We start from the raw sequence: 18209 nt of genomic DNA on the forward strand, positions 1-18209 counted from the left end.
GTAAGGCTATGTCGTAAGCTTAGGACTCGGATGCCTATCATAAGGTTATGTTACGAGCTCGAGACTCGATGTTCTATGCCTGTTGTAAGGCTATGTCGAGAGTCGGGGCTCAGTTCTCCGTATCTATTGTAAGACTATATCACGAGCTTGGGGCTCAAGGCTCGGGGCTCAGGTCTCGGTACTTCATGCGTGTCATAAAGCTATGTCACGAGCTTGGGGCTTAGTGCACCATGTCTGACGTAATGCTATGTTGCAATCTCGAGGCTTGATACTCCGTGCCTGTCGTAAAGTTATGTCGCGAGCTCGAGGCTCCATGCTCAATGCCTGTCATAAGGCTATATTGCAAGCTCAGGGCTTAGTCAACAAAATAAACTAGGATTGTACCCCCCTAGATCATCCTCAATCATGATTAGAAACAATTAAAAGAAAATTATCTAAGCTTGTAAAGTCTCAAAAACTTAAATCCATGGATTAGACTTGTATTTGGTTAACCGCATAGTAAGTTTCACCCTTCTTGACTAATTGAGAAAAATGCATCACACTGAATCTCACGAGGTTGTTTTCAATAGATAAATCAGTGGCTCTCACCCTAATTCTAATTCATGATCAAAAAGGAGATGGAGCTCACTCAAGCACTTAGGTTTCATGCATTTCTATAGGCTTGCTTGTTTTCTACTCTCCACTACCATTCATGATTTGGAATCCACAAATACTAGGCTTATTGAAAATGTAAGGAATCATGAACTGAAACAAATGAAATAGGAATGTAGAAATAAAATTTAAGACAAAAGAAATTTCAAGAGAAGAGATGAAGTGGTAGACATGAGTATGTTTAAATGTAAATCAATGAACCTTGCCACTCTTTCTTCTTGCTTTCTTTTGTATCCATTTGTTTCTGTATGTTCTTCAAATCCTTGATACCAATTCTGATCCAAATCTCTAAGATCATTCCCTTTGATACAAATCATCCTCCACTCTTCATTTCTTCAAAATTCTTCTTCTTCTTTTCATCACCCAAATGTGCCATTTTGCATTTCTTCTTCGAATCAAGCCCAATTCCTTTCACATTTAGGTTTCACAAGAGATAAGAAATAGCATCCAATCCTCAGGAGTCAAAATTCACCTCACATGAATCCACAATTTCAATGTATCAATGCATGCTTAATTCTGAAAATTATTGAAATTGCATTTGAAATTTGGCTTGTTCTCCCTTGTTTCTTGCTCTTTTGCTTCCATTCTTTTTGCATCATGAAGCTTGATTGATAAGGCTAATATCCATGCAAAATTTTCGTGAAATCCAGATTCGGATTAATAGCAGCAAATTAGGGAACATGGCTGAAAAATCAAAGCTGAAAAACTATTTTTTTTCTCAAAACGAAATCTTGCTTTTCTCTCTTGTTTCTTGCTCTTTTGCCTCCATTCTTTTTGCACAATGAAGCTTGATTGATGAGGCTAATAGCCATGCAAATTTCCATGAAATCCAGATTCGGATCAGTGCCGTAAAAATTGCTCAAAACTCAGCTGAAATAAAAACTGCAATTTCTGATTTTCTGATTTTTTTTTTTCTGTTTTGTTTTTGATTCTGATTCTTTCTCTGTTGCAGCTCATTTGGGACAACTTGACATCTGAATTTGTTGTTTAGAAGAGTGACTAAATGAAGTAGGTTTCGCTGTGGTTCATCAACGATCAGATTCTTGAAACTCCTCCTTGAAACTTCACACATCTTCTCTTTTCTTTTTCTTTTTCTGTTTTCTTTTTTTTTTTTTTTTCCTTTTTTTCTGAATTGATGCAATCTGAATTGTATCCATCATCTATTGTATTCCAATCCAACTTCTTCACATGAACTTCAATTGATTTGTTGAAAACCATCCAAGCCAAGTTCTTGTATTCCCTATTTTTTTTTTTTTTTTCCTTCTTTTTTTTTTTTTTTTCTGATTCTGTTTGATTTTTTTTTTTTTTCTGATGCATTTGGAAACTGAGTTGCATCCATAACTCCTTATACTTCAGTTCCACTTCTTCACATGAGCTTCAGTTGATTTGTTGAAAACAAACTGATCAAAGTAATGCATCCTTTCCACAGCTTATACAAATTCCTTGCTTCCATTAAGTTTCATCCTTGTTTCCACTTCATTTGTGCACAACAGTATTTCTTCCATCACCTTACTGATTCAAATTAATTTAGCTTCAATAGAGTACATCATAACAGATCCACTTGTTGTTTAATCATTTCAGAATTCCATGAACAAGATTGCTACTAACAAAATTTTGGCACTCAACAACTCATCTCCATTCCAAATTTTTTTCTTTCATCAATAGAGTTGCTTCCACTTATCTCACAGGTTGGCACATTTTTTCTTCTGAATTCTTTGGCTTTCTAGACTCAACTCATTTCTGACAATATAGCTCATTTAATTGCATTGGAACATCAAAATCAAACATTGGCACACAAACTCCATAAAGGACTTCAAAGATCAAACATTGGCACACTTTCTTCTTCTTTTCTAATCAAAATTGGCACAAAAAACTTTTTTTTTTCTTTTTCAAAATTTCAAAAACCTCCTCCCCCACACTTAAATCATTGACCGTCTCGGGCAAAGGAACATCAATAACATTTAAAATACCCATGTCCAAGAAAGCATGAAAATTGAATCGAAAATGGGGAAGAAAAATTTCAAATGCAAATGGCTAAACATGGATAAAGCATAAAGGTGGATGGTTTATGGGGGGAATTTTTTTTTTTTAAACCTAAATAAATGTGGACCCATCATAGATATTGTAGCCTTGAAAGAAAACAAGCAAGTTCTAGTGTGGCAATCACCTAAGTGCATCACACAAAATGGCTAACCTCACTAGGTATAAAAATCGCATTTTCTCAAGTTCATCAATCTAGGTTCCATTACTAAGGGTCATGCAAGCATTCAAAAGTGTTCATCCATGGATTTAATTCCTAGAATAATCAATCAAATGTAATTTTCTTTCAAGAGCTTCTAACATGATATAAAGAAATCCTAGGGGGTACACTTTCAAGGTTCTTATTCCCTACCCTAAACCATGCATGCAAAATCCAAAATGCTCATGAAAATGAATTTTATTACTGATTTAAACTGAAAATGCAAAATAAAAACAACATATGGTATTAACAATGAAAAAGAAGTGAAAGTTGGAACAAACTCCCCTTCATCCTGGCGGTTGTAGAAGATTCAGCAATAAAATCCACGCCGGTAATGGAATGGATCGGGGAGAGGTAAGCATCTTCATAATATGGCCATGAGTGTCCTGATTTGCTTTCTTAAAAATTTTCACCTCCTTGAATGATGTCTCAGGTGGTCGAAGGTGATTCAGATGGAGCATCCACTTGGGAAGCTCGATTGTTGCTTGAATTGTTGTTGCCTTTTTCAGCATTAATGGAGACTCTATCAACCGTGGAAGTGTGCAATCTGATTTTTCAAATAAATCTGCAAGGCCAAAAATAGAACCAATCTTCCACACGCATGTGGAGTAAGAAAGAGCAGAAATAGTAATATCAAAATGTTTAGGGCATGCATAAAGAAATGAATCACATCCAACAAAATCAAAAATTGGTACCTCTATGACATTTTCTGAATGATGGGCATGAATAATATCCATGGATGAATAGGAGGTACCTGAAGCATGGCAAATACTGGAGTGATCACAAATAAGCCCTAATTCCTGATTATGTGGCTCCACAACTTCATCCTCCTCAGATGAGGATTCCTGCTCTGACTCAATTGAATGTATCCTAACTGGAAGTGATTCTTGGGGTATTGCCTCCATGCAATCCCCTACACTTAAATATCTCTCCTCAGAATCCTCAATCAATAATGGTGATCCCTGGGGCTCAGTGCAATCCCCTACACCCATTTGAACATCTTCAACTGCACATGAATCAAGACTAGGTTCCAGAACAACTCTCTGAATAACCAATGTATCCTCTCCATCATCCAAAGTGAAATCAACCTGTGCCTTTGTGTTTCTTGAATTTTGGTCACAATTAATTGCTGTAAAATCTATTTCGGGGCTGATTTGTGTGGGAGAAGGAGTTGCTGAAATTTCTTCATAAAATTCTGATTCTTGAGTGTTTGATCTTTGAGCTTGTACTTGATTCATGCTATTTACAAGTTGTTCAAGTTGCCTCTCAAGATTTTTCAAGGTTGTAGCAGTCCTTTGTTGAGATTGCATCATCTCCTCTAGCCTTTGTTGTTGTTGAATAAACTCAATAGAATTTTCATATTCATCTTGATTTGAGTATGAGTTTTGCTGATCTTGAAAATAGATGGGCTGCTGAATTTGATTACAAATCTGTCCGCTTTGAGAAAATGATGATTGACATTGATTTTGGGCTTGAAATGATGGATTTTGATGTTGAAAATTCCCTTGAAGATTCCATGAATGTTGCTGAAAATTATCGCCATGAAAACCTTGATTTAGGGACTGTTGGAAACCTCCATAGGGCTGTGAAAAATCTTGGTTTGAAGGTTGAAACTGTGCTTGATGAAAATTGTTGAATTGAGGTTGTGAATGATGAAATTGGGGCTGAAAATTGTTGTGGGGTTGTTGAAATCCTTGTTGTTGTTGATATGGTTGTTGAAATTGATTTGATTGTTGTTGGAAATCTTGTTGAAACTGCCCCATCTGAAAATTCTGGTTTTGAAGTTGAAATTGTTGATCCACATGTTGAAAACCTTGATATGGCTCCTGCAAATAAAAATTTTGCTGTTCAGATTGTTGATAAAATGGTTGTTGATAAAAAGAATTTCCATACATTTTAGAAACCAACAATGATCCAAGTAACAATAAAACAAATTATTCATAAGCTCAAAATCAAACAATTCCTACTAGTTATTCCCCGGCAACGGCGCCAAAATTTGAAAAGCCCTAAACTAGGTGTCACGATAGGGCTTCAAATTAGAATTTATAGATTTTATCGAAAACCCACGATAAATACAAATAAATGAAGTATAGGGGCCTCGAGTCGTGTTTTTCCAAGGACTAGTAGAAAATTGGTTTAATTGAGCTTGGGTGTGTCGTCTTTTTGGGTTTTCAATATAAAATGGGGGTTTTGGGGTTTTTGAATGAAATGTAAATTCAAAATGCAATAAATAAAAAATGCAAATTAACAAACAATAAAAATGAAAATTAAACCCTAAGCAATGCAAAATCTAATGCAAATGCAAAAAAAAAAATGAAACCTAAACAAATTGAAACCTAAACCTAAATGTGAATTGAAAAATGCAATGATGATGCAATGCAAAAATCAGCTAAACAATTCAATTCAACAAACTTGATGGCAATAAAACTAAGCTTGAAGCATGAACCTAAACCTAAGCACAAAACTAAGGAATTGAAGAAGCAATTATTAAGAAACAAATGAAACTAAACAACACTCAAATTCAAATGCAATGTAAATAACTTAACATTAGCTAAATGCAATCAACCAACATCTCCTAACCCATTGGCATTAACCAAACATTAATTTTGGCAATCTAACACTGAAGCAAACAAGCACAGGTTGGCACGGAACAGAACAAGAAGAAATCAAAGTTTCAGAAATCAGGATTTCAAATTGCAAAAACAAATTAAAACTAAGCTAAACAAACTCTAAAACAATCAAATCAAACAAACAAAACTAGCATTAAAAATAACAATTAACAAAAAACAAATTGCAAATTTAAATAAACAAAAACAGAAATTGAAAAAAAATTAACAGAAATGAAAACAGAAATCAGAAACATGCAGAAACAGCAAAATCAAAACAGAAAACGCATCCAATCCTTCCCTTCTCCTTCGTGCTTCTCCTCAGCTTGGTGTCAAACAAGCTGTTGAATCCAATTGGAATCTGGAAGCTCGGTCTCAATCGTGTGCTTGTTTGCTCGCTGCCCGCACCTCCTGAAATTGCCGGAAAAACCCTCTCCGGACTGAAACAGAAGCTGTGCAGCGAGCTTTTGAGCTGGCAAAACTGGATTTCCATGCTTCTTCTTGCTCCGATGGATTTTGCTGATGATACAAGGGATTGCTCCACGATCCTAGGAGAACCCCTCCAAGGAGCGCGGCGCTCGGATTGTGCTGTGGATGGCCGGAAACGAAGAAACAGGGTTTGCCGCCGCCGGAAGAAACCCTCGCCGTCGCGCCTCTTCCAGCTGCCGGATTATACCCAATCGAACCGGCGTTGGACTCCTCAAGGATCAAGGATTGCAATGGAATAGGTTTGGGAGGACGGGGCTCGCCTTGCGTACGTCGGTGAGCAGGGTGTTGGCGCGGTCGCGGGGACGAAGACAGTGAACAGTGGCGGCAGCCACTGTTCATCGGGTAAGGTTTTGGTTTTATATACCGCTGATTAATTGATTAATCTGGAGCCGTTGATTTTGAATCCGACGGTGCAGACTTGATCTAGGCTTTAGGGCTTCTTAGGGTTTCCAAAAAATTGTGAAATTTTGATCGGGCTCGATCCGAGTCATGTCCTCCATGTTGGCTTGATCAATTTGACAAATTTGACTTGATTTGACCGCGGTTGAGCTCGAGTCGGGTCCGATTTAGCCCTAAAATCAATAAAAATCCAAATTAATGCCAAAAATTCACCATTAAATCACAAAAATTATATCAAGCCTCAAATTATGCAATATGGGACAAATAAGATCAAATCGATTCATTTTATAATTTATTTTCATGTAAAAGCCCAAAAATAAATCGATTAAAAATTAATAAAACCCTAACTCATCAGTGATTGATTGAAAAAAAAATTGATGAATTTTAACTTTAAAAAATGTTATTATGTACATTTTACCGTAACCAATATAGTCAATAAAATTTTGAAAAATGATAGGGAGCATGAAAAATGGTAGCATCAATGTAGCATGACACACTCAATTGCATAGATGTAGATCCTATTGCATATAAGTTGGACCCACTGCATGCAGTCTGTCATGCTCCATTCATACTACCATTTTTCATACTCTCTATCATTACTCTAAAATTTTATAAGCAACAGCATTTGAAAAACCTCCATTCATTTTCTTCGTGGAACTAATTACATCAATTCTTGATTTTACTTCTCTTATTAATGAGCACTTTACGAATGTCAACTCAGAAAATAAATCATCTTATTAATAATCAGAACAATCCTTATGAGTCCGAAAATTTTTAAGATTCTTGTAAGACCTCAACTGCATGCATATATGTTTGCTTTGTTGCAATTTTGTGAGATATTTATTCAAATATTTAGTAAGCATATGAATCCACACCTCACTTTAATAAAGATTTCTTAATTCCTATTATTATCATACAGTTGAAAATAACATAGACTCATCAATTGAAAATCTCACTTTATCTTTTTCGATTGGATTCTAGTCTACATAATTAATGAAGTCACAAATATTTTTTTCCCTTCAATTCAAGATCTCAAAGAACATACACAAATTTATTTTCATCAATTATGCAAGTCGAGAAATCTGTTCTTACTTTTTTAAAAAAATATCTAAATTAATAATCAGAAAAAGCAAGAGGAAGAAAACAATCAAACCTTCGAGGTATTGAAAAACAATTCTAACATTCGTCATTTTTTAAAAATTGAAAAGGAAAAGAGAAGAGAAAAAGGTTCTTTGATCAATTTGCGAGAAGGATTAGAGTGCAAGAGATTATATTAGGATAATTAACACTACTATGTAATTTTTTTTTCAAAATTATGAGCTTCTAAGAAAATGAACCTCCAGTCGAATGACTCTTTTGCCTCCTAATAGGTACAACTCTGACTACTAAAGAGGCATATCAATATTCCTTTATTTAAAAAAAATTATTTTAATTAAACCATAAAAACTAATTTGCAAAATCAGTTTGTAAATATTTTGCATTTAATTTTTTAATTAGTTATGGTGATGTAAACTAGTTTGTAAATAGTTTTAAAATGAAAGATTTTGAAAGCTATGAGCAACAAATATATTAGGATATTTTTACCTAGAAAAACTGATTTTTATTTTTTTTAAATGTAGAGTTTTAATGGTTTATATTTATTTAAAATTTTCTATCGAAGTAATAAATATATTAATTAAGCACAACACTCTATAATTCCTTATAATAAAATATAATAAATATTTTATTGGGGATGTAGCTCAGATGGTAGAGCGCTCGCTTAGCATGCGAGAGGTACGGGGATCGATACCCCGCATCTCCAATTAATTTTTTTATTTAATAAGAAATTTTTTTCTCAAAATCAAAAATGGACACAATTGAATAGAAATTTCAAAGATCCAAACGAGAGTGGGAAGGCTATAATTGGACGAGTTGGAGCATGGAAAATAGCCTAATCCAAAAAAACAAACAAATAAATTGGGGTTATCCATCGTTTGTCGTCCTATTCAGAAGATGGAGGGCGAAAGAGAAGAAAAAATAAAACCAAAGAATGATTGATCTTGACTTGATTTCTTTTTTATGAGCTTGAGTTTAATTAAGTTAAATTTGAGCCTAATTCATTATTAAACTTTCAATTAAAGTTTCTCTTTGATTGTTTGAAACTTTTACATTATAAACGTGTTTGATTGGTTATTTCACTTGATAATACAAACTTATTTGTTTATTTTGAAAGCTTCTTTATTTAGTTAGCATATTAATAAAAGTTTTATTAATGAATATAGTTCAATAATATTATTCACAAACTTTAACGGACTGAAGATATATATGTTCAAGCATATTCGTTTAGTTTAATAAGTTATTTAAATTTATTCATTTAATTGATCTTGTATATATTGAATAAATATAAATAAGGTCTTACCAAACTAAATACTAAATTTATTCATGAATATTTGATTCATTTATAGTCCTAGTGAGTTGTGCCCCACCCATGTGCTTAACTTTTTTTTAAATAAAATAATCAAAGCTTAAACCATATAAAAATTTAAAATATAAATATAAAAAAATTTAAAAATATGATGCATTCATGACATTATCATAAATTTAATCATGTAAATTTAAAACAAATTTAAAATATTTAGAGTAAAAATCGAAAGAACTTTTTTTATTTTCAAATCATATTTTTGATTTTTTGTTAAAAGGACATCGATATGTATTGTTCAGTACTATTATAATTGAAATCAAATTTAAATTATAATTTAATTTTACTAAATTAAAGTTTGAATAATTTGAACAAATCTAAGTTTAAATTTTATTTTGCATCGAGCTTGACTTAAAATTTTTTAAATTTTTAAATTTTGAATTGAAAAAAATAGGTATTTTATCAACTTAATTTTGCATATTCCTCAAAATACATATCCCATTTTCGAATTGATAAAATCATGTATTTCTTTTCTATAATACGCATCTTCCTTTTACTATTCATCCATTAAAAAATCTAATTTCTAAGCCTTCTCCTCTATATCCGTCTCGATGAGTTTCATCTATTGTCACCTTCGCCTTCGTGCAACAGTGTAAAGAGACACGATAAATCGGCAATAGTTTGAGATTAAGGTTAGAGCTTTAGATCGATTCGTGGTGGGCTCTAGGAATCAGTAGTATTTCTTATCGAGATTTGGAAGAAAGAGAATGATATGAAAGCTATGGCAAGCTATGTCAAGGCCACCGAACTGCAACTTGGTCTATCAGGCTTCGATGTATTGGAGAAGCCAATCACGAGGGACGAAAAATGAACGCTTATGGAGGATGAAACCAACTTCGTTAATTCTTTGCTAGAGGGCGACTCTAGTTGCAGGAGTATCGATGTGTCCCTGGTGGCAAAGTAAGTTTTTGATTTCGGATCAAAAATATGAACTGTGTTTTAGGGTGGTTCTATTTTTTTATCAGTAATTGTTTGATGAAATGCCAAGGCACAATTGAAGATGAAGACTGTAGCAGACACCGCTTGGTTATTTGTGAAGGTTAGCATGGATGAGGCTCCTTACTAAAGGAAAATTGATTTTAAGGTTTATAATGGGTACAAGGAGCTCAAGGAGGTCTTGGATAGCATGTTCAATTGATTTTTCCTAGGTAAACAAATATGACTTAATTATTGCTACCATTACAAACTAATATGTGTCTATATTTCTTAATAATTGATGTTGTAAATTATTGATTCTCACATCTCTTACAAGAGAAATATCAAGAAAGATGCAATGGATGTAAATATGTCATCACTTGCAAAGACAAAGATGATAACTTGATGTTAGTTGAAGATGTTCTTTAAAGTGGGTGTCATGCACTAACTTGTGTGTGTTTGAGAAATAATTTCTTTTTCTTGTAAATTAATAGGAATCTCTTTAATTATTATTTACAGAATATTTATATCTTCTTGCAAAAGACTAAAGATAATGAAAGGATGAAGTAAAAGGGTTGGAATCAAGACAGCAAGAAAGTCAATCAGTCATACAAAGATATACAAATAGAACTTGAGTGTTTACTTTATAAAAATAATTGTTTTGTTCAAGTTCATAGACGCTAACCCAAGTCAATAATAGATTTCAAGTTGATAGTTTCCTTTGCTTTCATACAACAATAACACATCTTATATACTACATGCATGATATTTTCAATTAAACGTATGCTTGAACAATGTTTAACATATTATCTTATTTTCTTTTCATATTTTTAGCTTCTTGTTTGAATAGAGACAATAAAGTGATTGACTTCTTGCTATCTTGATTTCAAGCAAGTTTCTCTTATCTTTTTATACAACTGATTGATTTCTTGCTATCTTGATTTACCTCTTCTTTAATCTTTTATCTTTAAAAAAAGATATAAATATTCTACAAATAGTAATTAAAGAGATTCCTATTAATTCATAAGAAAAAAGATATAGCACACATAAGTTAGTGCATGATGAAAGAATTTGTAAATCCTAAATCGTATAAATTTTATAAATCAAATAAGAACTTGGATAATTGGAGATATAAATAAAATAAGGATCTAGTTTCAATGAAACATTATTTAACATATAAAATATGTATATAACAACAAGGAACTTGAGTCATGGTCCTTATCCTACCTCTGGAAAGCGTACACCTAATGGCTTAAGCCGAGTCATTGTCGTCTATCCTCGACCTTTCCCTCCCTATGGAAGAAGATGAAGTGGAAACAAGAGGATGGTCTTCCAAGGGAATTAGGGTGACACCGCCGTAAACCTTCGTCATTAGGGAACTAAGGTAATGATGTCAGGATTATAACCAAATCCTATATATAGAAATCTGATCTGTTATCAACCCTATAGATAATAATGGAATCTGGCTAACAGATTTTACATATTTAATCTTATTCATCCGATAATTCAAAATCCGATAAACCTTAGTTAGATCACTTAAATGGGTTCAATTTGTATCCACATATACAAATTATAATTAAGCCCACCTTAAGAGATTAAATCCAATAATCTCACCGACTTGGGCTACATGTGATATGTATATGATATACGACTATAACTTTAGTTGATATCAAACTCTAGGGGTATAAAATATCCTTGCAAATTATATGGTCCATTAACTTCATTGGTATAGGACTAAAGAGGTCATAGCTACTATATATGCTTGTAATAAACCCCAACAATAATCATAATACCAATGTCATTAATGGTATAGATCAAGAAGTGGATATGATATGAAAATTACATGAAATGTGATCAGTACATGTTAATTTCCAATTGGTCTTGAATGACTCAAAAGAGTCTGATCATATTTATAAATACTTTATGTTAAACTGTAACAGCAAATCATAATCCAAGTCTTATGATTCTTAAAGGAATCTGTATCATATTTATAAACATCAAATGTTAAACTGTAGTAGCAAATCATAATATTTTATTTTAGAGTGTCAAACAAATATATAAATATACATTAATATTTTAAACTTTAAGTACGTACAATAATTAAAATAAATATTTATCTTTATTAATAAATATAAAGTAATAAAATAAATATAGATTCCCACTAAATGAATTCTTCTTCTATAAGAAGAACTTCATATCCACAACACACGTATGAAACACTTTTGGCACTAAGCCCTTGCTGAGTGGATCTGCCAACATAGAATCTGTACTAATATGCTCTATCATTACTTGACGACTCTGAACTCTTTCTTTAATCGCTAGAAACTTGATGTCGATGTGCTTGGACTTCGACAAACTACGATTGTTCTTGTCATAAAGTTTTGCGCTTTATTATCACAATTGATCCTCAATACGTAATCCACATACAAGACAAGTATAATAAACTTGCTCCCACTGAACTTGACATATATGCACTGATCAACAGAGTTTTCTCTAAATCCAATGAGATGACCACTTAATCAAATTTTTGGTATCATTGACGAGACGCCTATTTTAAACCATTAATAGACTTCTTTAATCTATATAATAGGTGCTTTGAATATTCAGACTCAAAGTTCTCCAGTTGCACCATATATATAGACTCCTCGATGTCTCCATTGAGAAATGCAATTTTACATCCATCTAATGTAATTCTAAATCAAAATGAGCTACAAGTGTCATGATTATCCTAAAAGAGTCTTTCGTCGACATAGGTGAGAAAGTCTCTTGTAATTAATGTCGTCTTTTTGAGTGAATCCCTTGGCAACAAGACAAGCCTTATACTTTTCGACATTGCCCCTTGAATCTGGCTTGATTTTAAATATTGATTTACAACTAATGGATTTCATACCTTTGGACAATTCAACAAGTTCTCAAACATTATTTTCTATCATAAACTTCAACTCTTCTTGCATGGCATTAATCCACCTTGCAAAATTAGGGCATCATTTGATTTCTTGAAAATATACAGGATCACTTTTCAATCCAATGTCAAACTCATCCTTTTAGAGATGAACATAATCACAAGACATCGTGGATCTCCGTTCTCTCGTAAATCGCCTTAAAGGCACTTGTTCTTGAGGTGGCTAAGGTATTTGCTCATCAATATGCGATAATATCTCACTTTGAGTGAAGGGATCCTCCGACTGTATTGGAGATATTACAAAAATATTTTTGATTCACTACTCCCTCTAGATGTACAATATCTATAATGTGCAATATGATAATCATACCGCTACTTATTGCACTAGTAGTGACCATAGGAGGATTGCTTATGCTTTTCTCAAAAATTATTTTTCTAGTTTTATCACTCTCACTGTCCTCAATGAATTTAGCATTTCCTATTTTGAAGAAGGATCTGTTAGAGAGATCATAAAATTTATACATTCTAAACTTTTCACAGTAACCCACAAAATTGTAGCTCGTCGTTTAATTAATGCTAAGAATATATATATATATATAAGTATAGATAATAAAATATACAAATAAAATATATAAATGGGTTATTTATGAGATACCAAATATAGCATTGTATTTTACTCTTTACGCTCTATTTGGATGGGGCGAGAGAAGGTTCATTAACGGAAGGGAAAGGGAGGGGAAGGGAAGTATTTATGTTCTCTTTGTTTGGGAGAAACGGAAGATTCATTAGCGTAACATGTGTTACCTTATTAAATATATAAAAGTACAAAAATATTGTTACTTTTTAAAATAAATCTATATGTGAAAAAATATATATAGCTCATTAAATCTATGGATGTAAGATTTTAATTTCTTACCAAAACCATCTTGTGAGACCAACTAAAATTAATATTTATGACTTAAATAAATAAAATTTTTTAAAGAAATAATGAGTAGACATAATAAACATGCGAAATATAAAATCTGTACACTTTGGTACGACAAAGGATGAATCAGTATTTTACATATATTTTATAAAAATTTACTAATGTAAGAAAGGAGCGAAAAGATCGTGCTCAGTGAGAAATTTTTTAAAAATTTAGATTAAATAAATTAAATAAGTTATTTAGGAATTAATATTTTAAAATAGGGATAAAATTGAAGTAAATAATATTTAGAGTTGTCTTCCCTTTCCTTATATCCCAAATTAGAGTATAAGAAAATCTCTCTTTTCATGGGTAAGGAAGGTTAAAACTTACCCTTCCCTACCCTTCCCTCCTCTTCCCTCACTCCTTTCCAAACAAGGTTCAAAGTTGTCTTCCCCTTATTTACCTTTCCTTTCCCTTCCCTCACCTCCTCCCAAACAAAGCATTAGACTAAAATATAATTTGTTAGCGGTACTCTCTAATATAACTCAAACTTTAATTGGTTATATAATGAATCTTCCTTTGGACCGATCCATTATGCGCATAATTTGACACTTTATGAGTTATATATTGGTCCATAACTTACATCAATCTTAATCAGCAACGCAATATGTCTTCCTTTGGGCCGACATATTTTGTACACTATCTGAATAAAATAAATTTATTCTATAGTTGTAAGCTACCTTGAACATATATCTGACATAAAAATTTTTTTTCTTTAGGTCAATTACTTTTAGCATAGATATACGTTTATTGATACAAAATATACTAAACTTATCTAATGTGCCTTCCTTTAGGACGTGACAATAGTTCAATTTAGTAACACATGTGTAGATAGACCCAAGAAGAACTAGACTTATTAATTGATTGATACTATATGAAAATCGATTGATACTACTCAATCGATTACCTTAATCGAATTGAAAGTCTACTTCAAGATTATCAATCGATTGATGATGAGTGTCAACATTAATTGATTATAAACCTTTATGTGTTCGACATCTAACTCATGAATCGATTGTTGATTTATGACCATCGATTGGTGGTCACCAATCGATCATTTAAATTGATTACTAGAAGCAATCAAATTAGATAATCGATTTTGTCGCTAATTTAGGATTGTCAATCATTTGTCAAAAGAAAAAAAAACTTGAAAGGTTCCCATGTTTTCCAAAAAATATATATATATTCTTTTACTCATGTGGAAACACCCCTTTGTGTTTTTTCACGTTCTTTAAAAAAAACATTTTTTTTCATGTGGAAAACGCCTTCCATATTTTTTTTTTTTGAACGAGGGAAAGAAAGGAAAAAAACTTTAAAATTTTTCATGTTCTTTGTTTTCATGTTCCCATGTTCATTTTAAAAAAAAATCTCATGTTCCTTCTACATTACGAATCATGCAACAAATTGAGTTTACGTCCAATTCAACATGTTCACAATCAACTTGAAACGAAGATGCCACCAATTGCACAGTAAGCACGATCTTGTAAACCATGAAATACGATAAAACAGAACCTAGCTTTGATATTAATTGAAAGAATTTGTCAATCCTAAACCATATAAGTTCTATAAACCTAATAAGAACTTGGATAATTAGAGATACGAATAAAACAAGGATCTAATTTCAATGAAATATGATTTAACATATAAAATATGTAAATAACAACAAAGAACCTGATTGGAGAGTCATTGTCCTTATCTTGCAACGTCAAATGCTCGATCTCTGTGGAAGAAGATAAAGCGGAAGCAAGAGAGTGGTCTTCTAAAGGAATTAGGGTGATAGCGTTGTAAAACCTTCGTCAATGGGAAACTAAGGTAAGATGTCAGTTAATCCTAAACCCTTAGGAATCAAATCCTATATATAGAAATTTGATCTGTTATCAGCTCATATATAATAACGGATCGGGCTAACGGATTTTACATATTTAATCCACATCTGATGATCCGAAACCTGATAAACCTTATAATTAGATCACTTAAATGGGTTCGATTCATATCCACATATATAAATTATAATTAAGGTCACCTTAAGAGATTAAATCCAACACATGACACTCACTCCAAAGGAACATCTCCAACCAATATCTAGTTATCATCTTTATCTTTGTAAGCGATGGCATATTCACATCCATTGTAACATTCTTTGGCTAATACTTCTTCAGCAAGATATGTGAGAATCAATAATTTGCAACATTAATTATTAAGAAATACAAACACATATCAATTTATGATGATAACAATAATTAAGTCATGCTTGCTTACTTAGGAAAAATTATTTGAACATGTTATTCAATGCCTCCCTGAGCTCCTTGTACCCCTTATAAATCTTGAGGTCAATCTTCCTCAAATAAGGAGCCTCATCTATGCTAACCTTCACAAATAACCAGGCAATGCCCGCCATCATCTCTGCCTTCAACTGCTGCGCCTTGACATTTTATCAAACAACTACTAGTAAAAAAAATATAACCACCCTAAAACATATACAAATTTCACATCTTTGATCCGAAATCAGAAACTTTCATCACCAGGGACACACTGACACTCCTCTGACTGAAGTCATCATCTAATGAAGAATTGACGAAGTTGGTATCATCCTCCGGAAACGCTCATTTTTCACCCCTCATGATCGGCTTCTCGGACACATCAGAGCCCGACAGACCAAGCTGCAGCTCGGTGCCCTTAACGTATTTCGCCATGGCTTTTATGTCATTCATTTTCTTCCAAATCTCGATCTAAAACACCATTGATTCCCATAGCCCACCACTAATCTATCCAAAGCTCTAGTCTTGATTTCAAACTATCATTGACTTGTTGTGTCTCTTTACACTACTGGACGGAGGCGAAGGGGATGATGGAAGAAACTTGTCGAGATGGAGATGGAGGAGAGTTGAGAGATTAGGTTTGTTTTAGTGGAAAAAATAAAATGCTTCGGAGTTTTTTTATTCGGATGAACAGTGAAAAGGAAGAGAGATATTATAGGAAAGAGATATGTGATATGATTAATTCAAAAATAGAGTACGCGTTTTGGGTAATACATAAAATCAAGTACGTAATTCCGTAACGTTAAAATAAATTTAAATTTTTTAAGGTTATGACTTTTGAGTCCAAATTGATTAATTATTTTTAAAATAATATGGATGGACTAATAAGGTCAACTGTTTATCCACAAAATACTTTTAGTCAGGATTATTAAATTCTTTTGGCATAAAATCGTCGATAGAAAGATTTTGAATTACTTAAATCGTAAATCTTAAATTCAAGATATTATTAAAACACTAATAAAACTCATTGATAAATTAAGATTTTAGTTTTTTTAAAAAAAGAATGAATAGGATCATGAGATCACTATGAGTGCCAGTTTGATATTAATTTAAAATTTTTAAAATCATTAATAATTTTGAAAGAAAATATTTAATAAAATAATTAAATTTTAGTTTGTTTTTTTACTTTGGTTCTGTTCAATTTAAGCAAGACAAACTATTAAAGATGATAATTTCTTCTAAATTGGGTCAAGGATTTGATATCTGATCCTAATAGAAGAAAGTATGGAAGGATTTTTTAACTCGATTAAATAATTAATAATTGGATGTGAAGATTAGAATCCTATTCATATCATCTTAAAAGATGCGATTGTACGCAATATCAGAATTGAGACATTCGAAAATATTCCGAGCGCTTAGAACAGTAAATATATTTTTTAATTTTTAAATTTTTTTTTATTTACTATTAAGCCATTTAAGATTTGTCCTTTAGAATTTAGGGGTTGTATTATAGTATTAAACATTAAAAAATTTTAAAATACAATTTATTTTTTATTAAAATTTTTGATTTATGGTTAAGTCATTTAAGATTTTCCCTTTAGGGTTTAAGGGTTGGATTATAGTATTAAACATAAAAAAAAAATTTAAATAAAAATAATATATATATATATATATATATATATATCGACGCGCCGGCCAGTGGGGCGTCGATTGGGCCTGGTCCGGCGGCCGGAGATGGCGGGCGGCGATGAAATCGCGGCGGCAGTGGGCGTGGGTGGGAGAGCGGCGGTTTCCGGCCGATTTCGCCGTCGTCCGGTCACCGGAAGCCGCCGGACCGACGCCGGTCGACGCGCCGGCGAGTGGCGCGTCGATCGGGGCCGGTTCGACTGCCGGAGGTGGCCGGACGGCGAAACGGGAGCGCCGGCAGTGGGCGTGGGTCGGTGGTGCGCACGGGTGTCGCGCGGGAGATCAGTTCTCTATATATATATATATATACAGTTTTACTATTATGAACGCCGGCTTCCTACGCGTTTGTGCGCGCCGACCGCCGACCTCCACGTGCTTCCGCCGTCTGTTCATCGCTGTCCGACCACCAACGACCGCCGGACCGAACCCGTTGGAACCGCGACTCGCCGGCGCACATTTCGGCATCGGATTTCGGCCGGATTGGGCCGGAATCCGTTCGGAATTCCGGCCGAAACCAGGGCAACAGTGCCTGGCGCCACTGTCGGCCGGAATTCGGCCGGGCGCGTCGACCGCGGCCGGACTCCGGCCCCGATTCGGCCAGAATCCGACCGAATTCCGGCCGAAATCCGGCCAAATTCC

The 18209-nt window shown here is 33.4% G+C and overlaps 1 non-coding gene across 1 annotated transcript; it reads left to right on the top strand.

Moving 5' to 3' along the window:
- The first annotated feature begins 8112 nt into the window (after window positions 1–8112).
- Window positions 8113–8185, top strand: TRNAA-AGC (transfer RNA alanine (anticodon AGC)). Its single transcript has one exon. It is a non-coding gene; the product is annotated as a tRNA-Ala (tRNA).
- The last annotated feature ends 10024 nt before the right edge of the window (window positions 8186–18209 follow it).

Source organism: Curcuma longa, chromosome 2, assembly GCF_044706935.1.
Source record: "Curcuma longa cultivar G26 ecotype Majalengka, Jawa Barat chromosome 2, ITB_CL_G26_1.1, whole genome shotgun sequence".
Lineage (NCBI taxonomy): Eukaryota > Viridiplantae > Streptophyta > Magnoliopsida > Zingiberales > Zingiberaceae > Curcuma > Curcuma longa.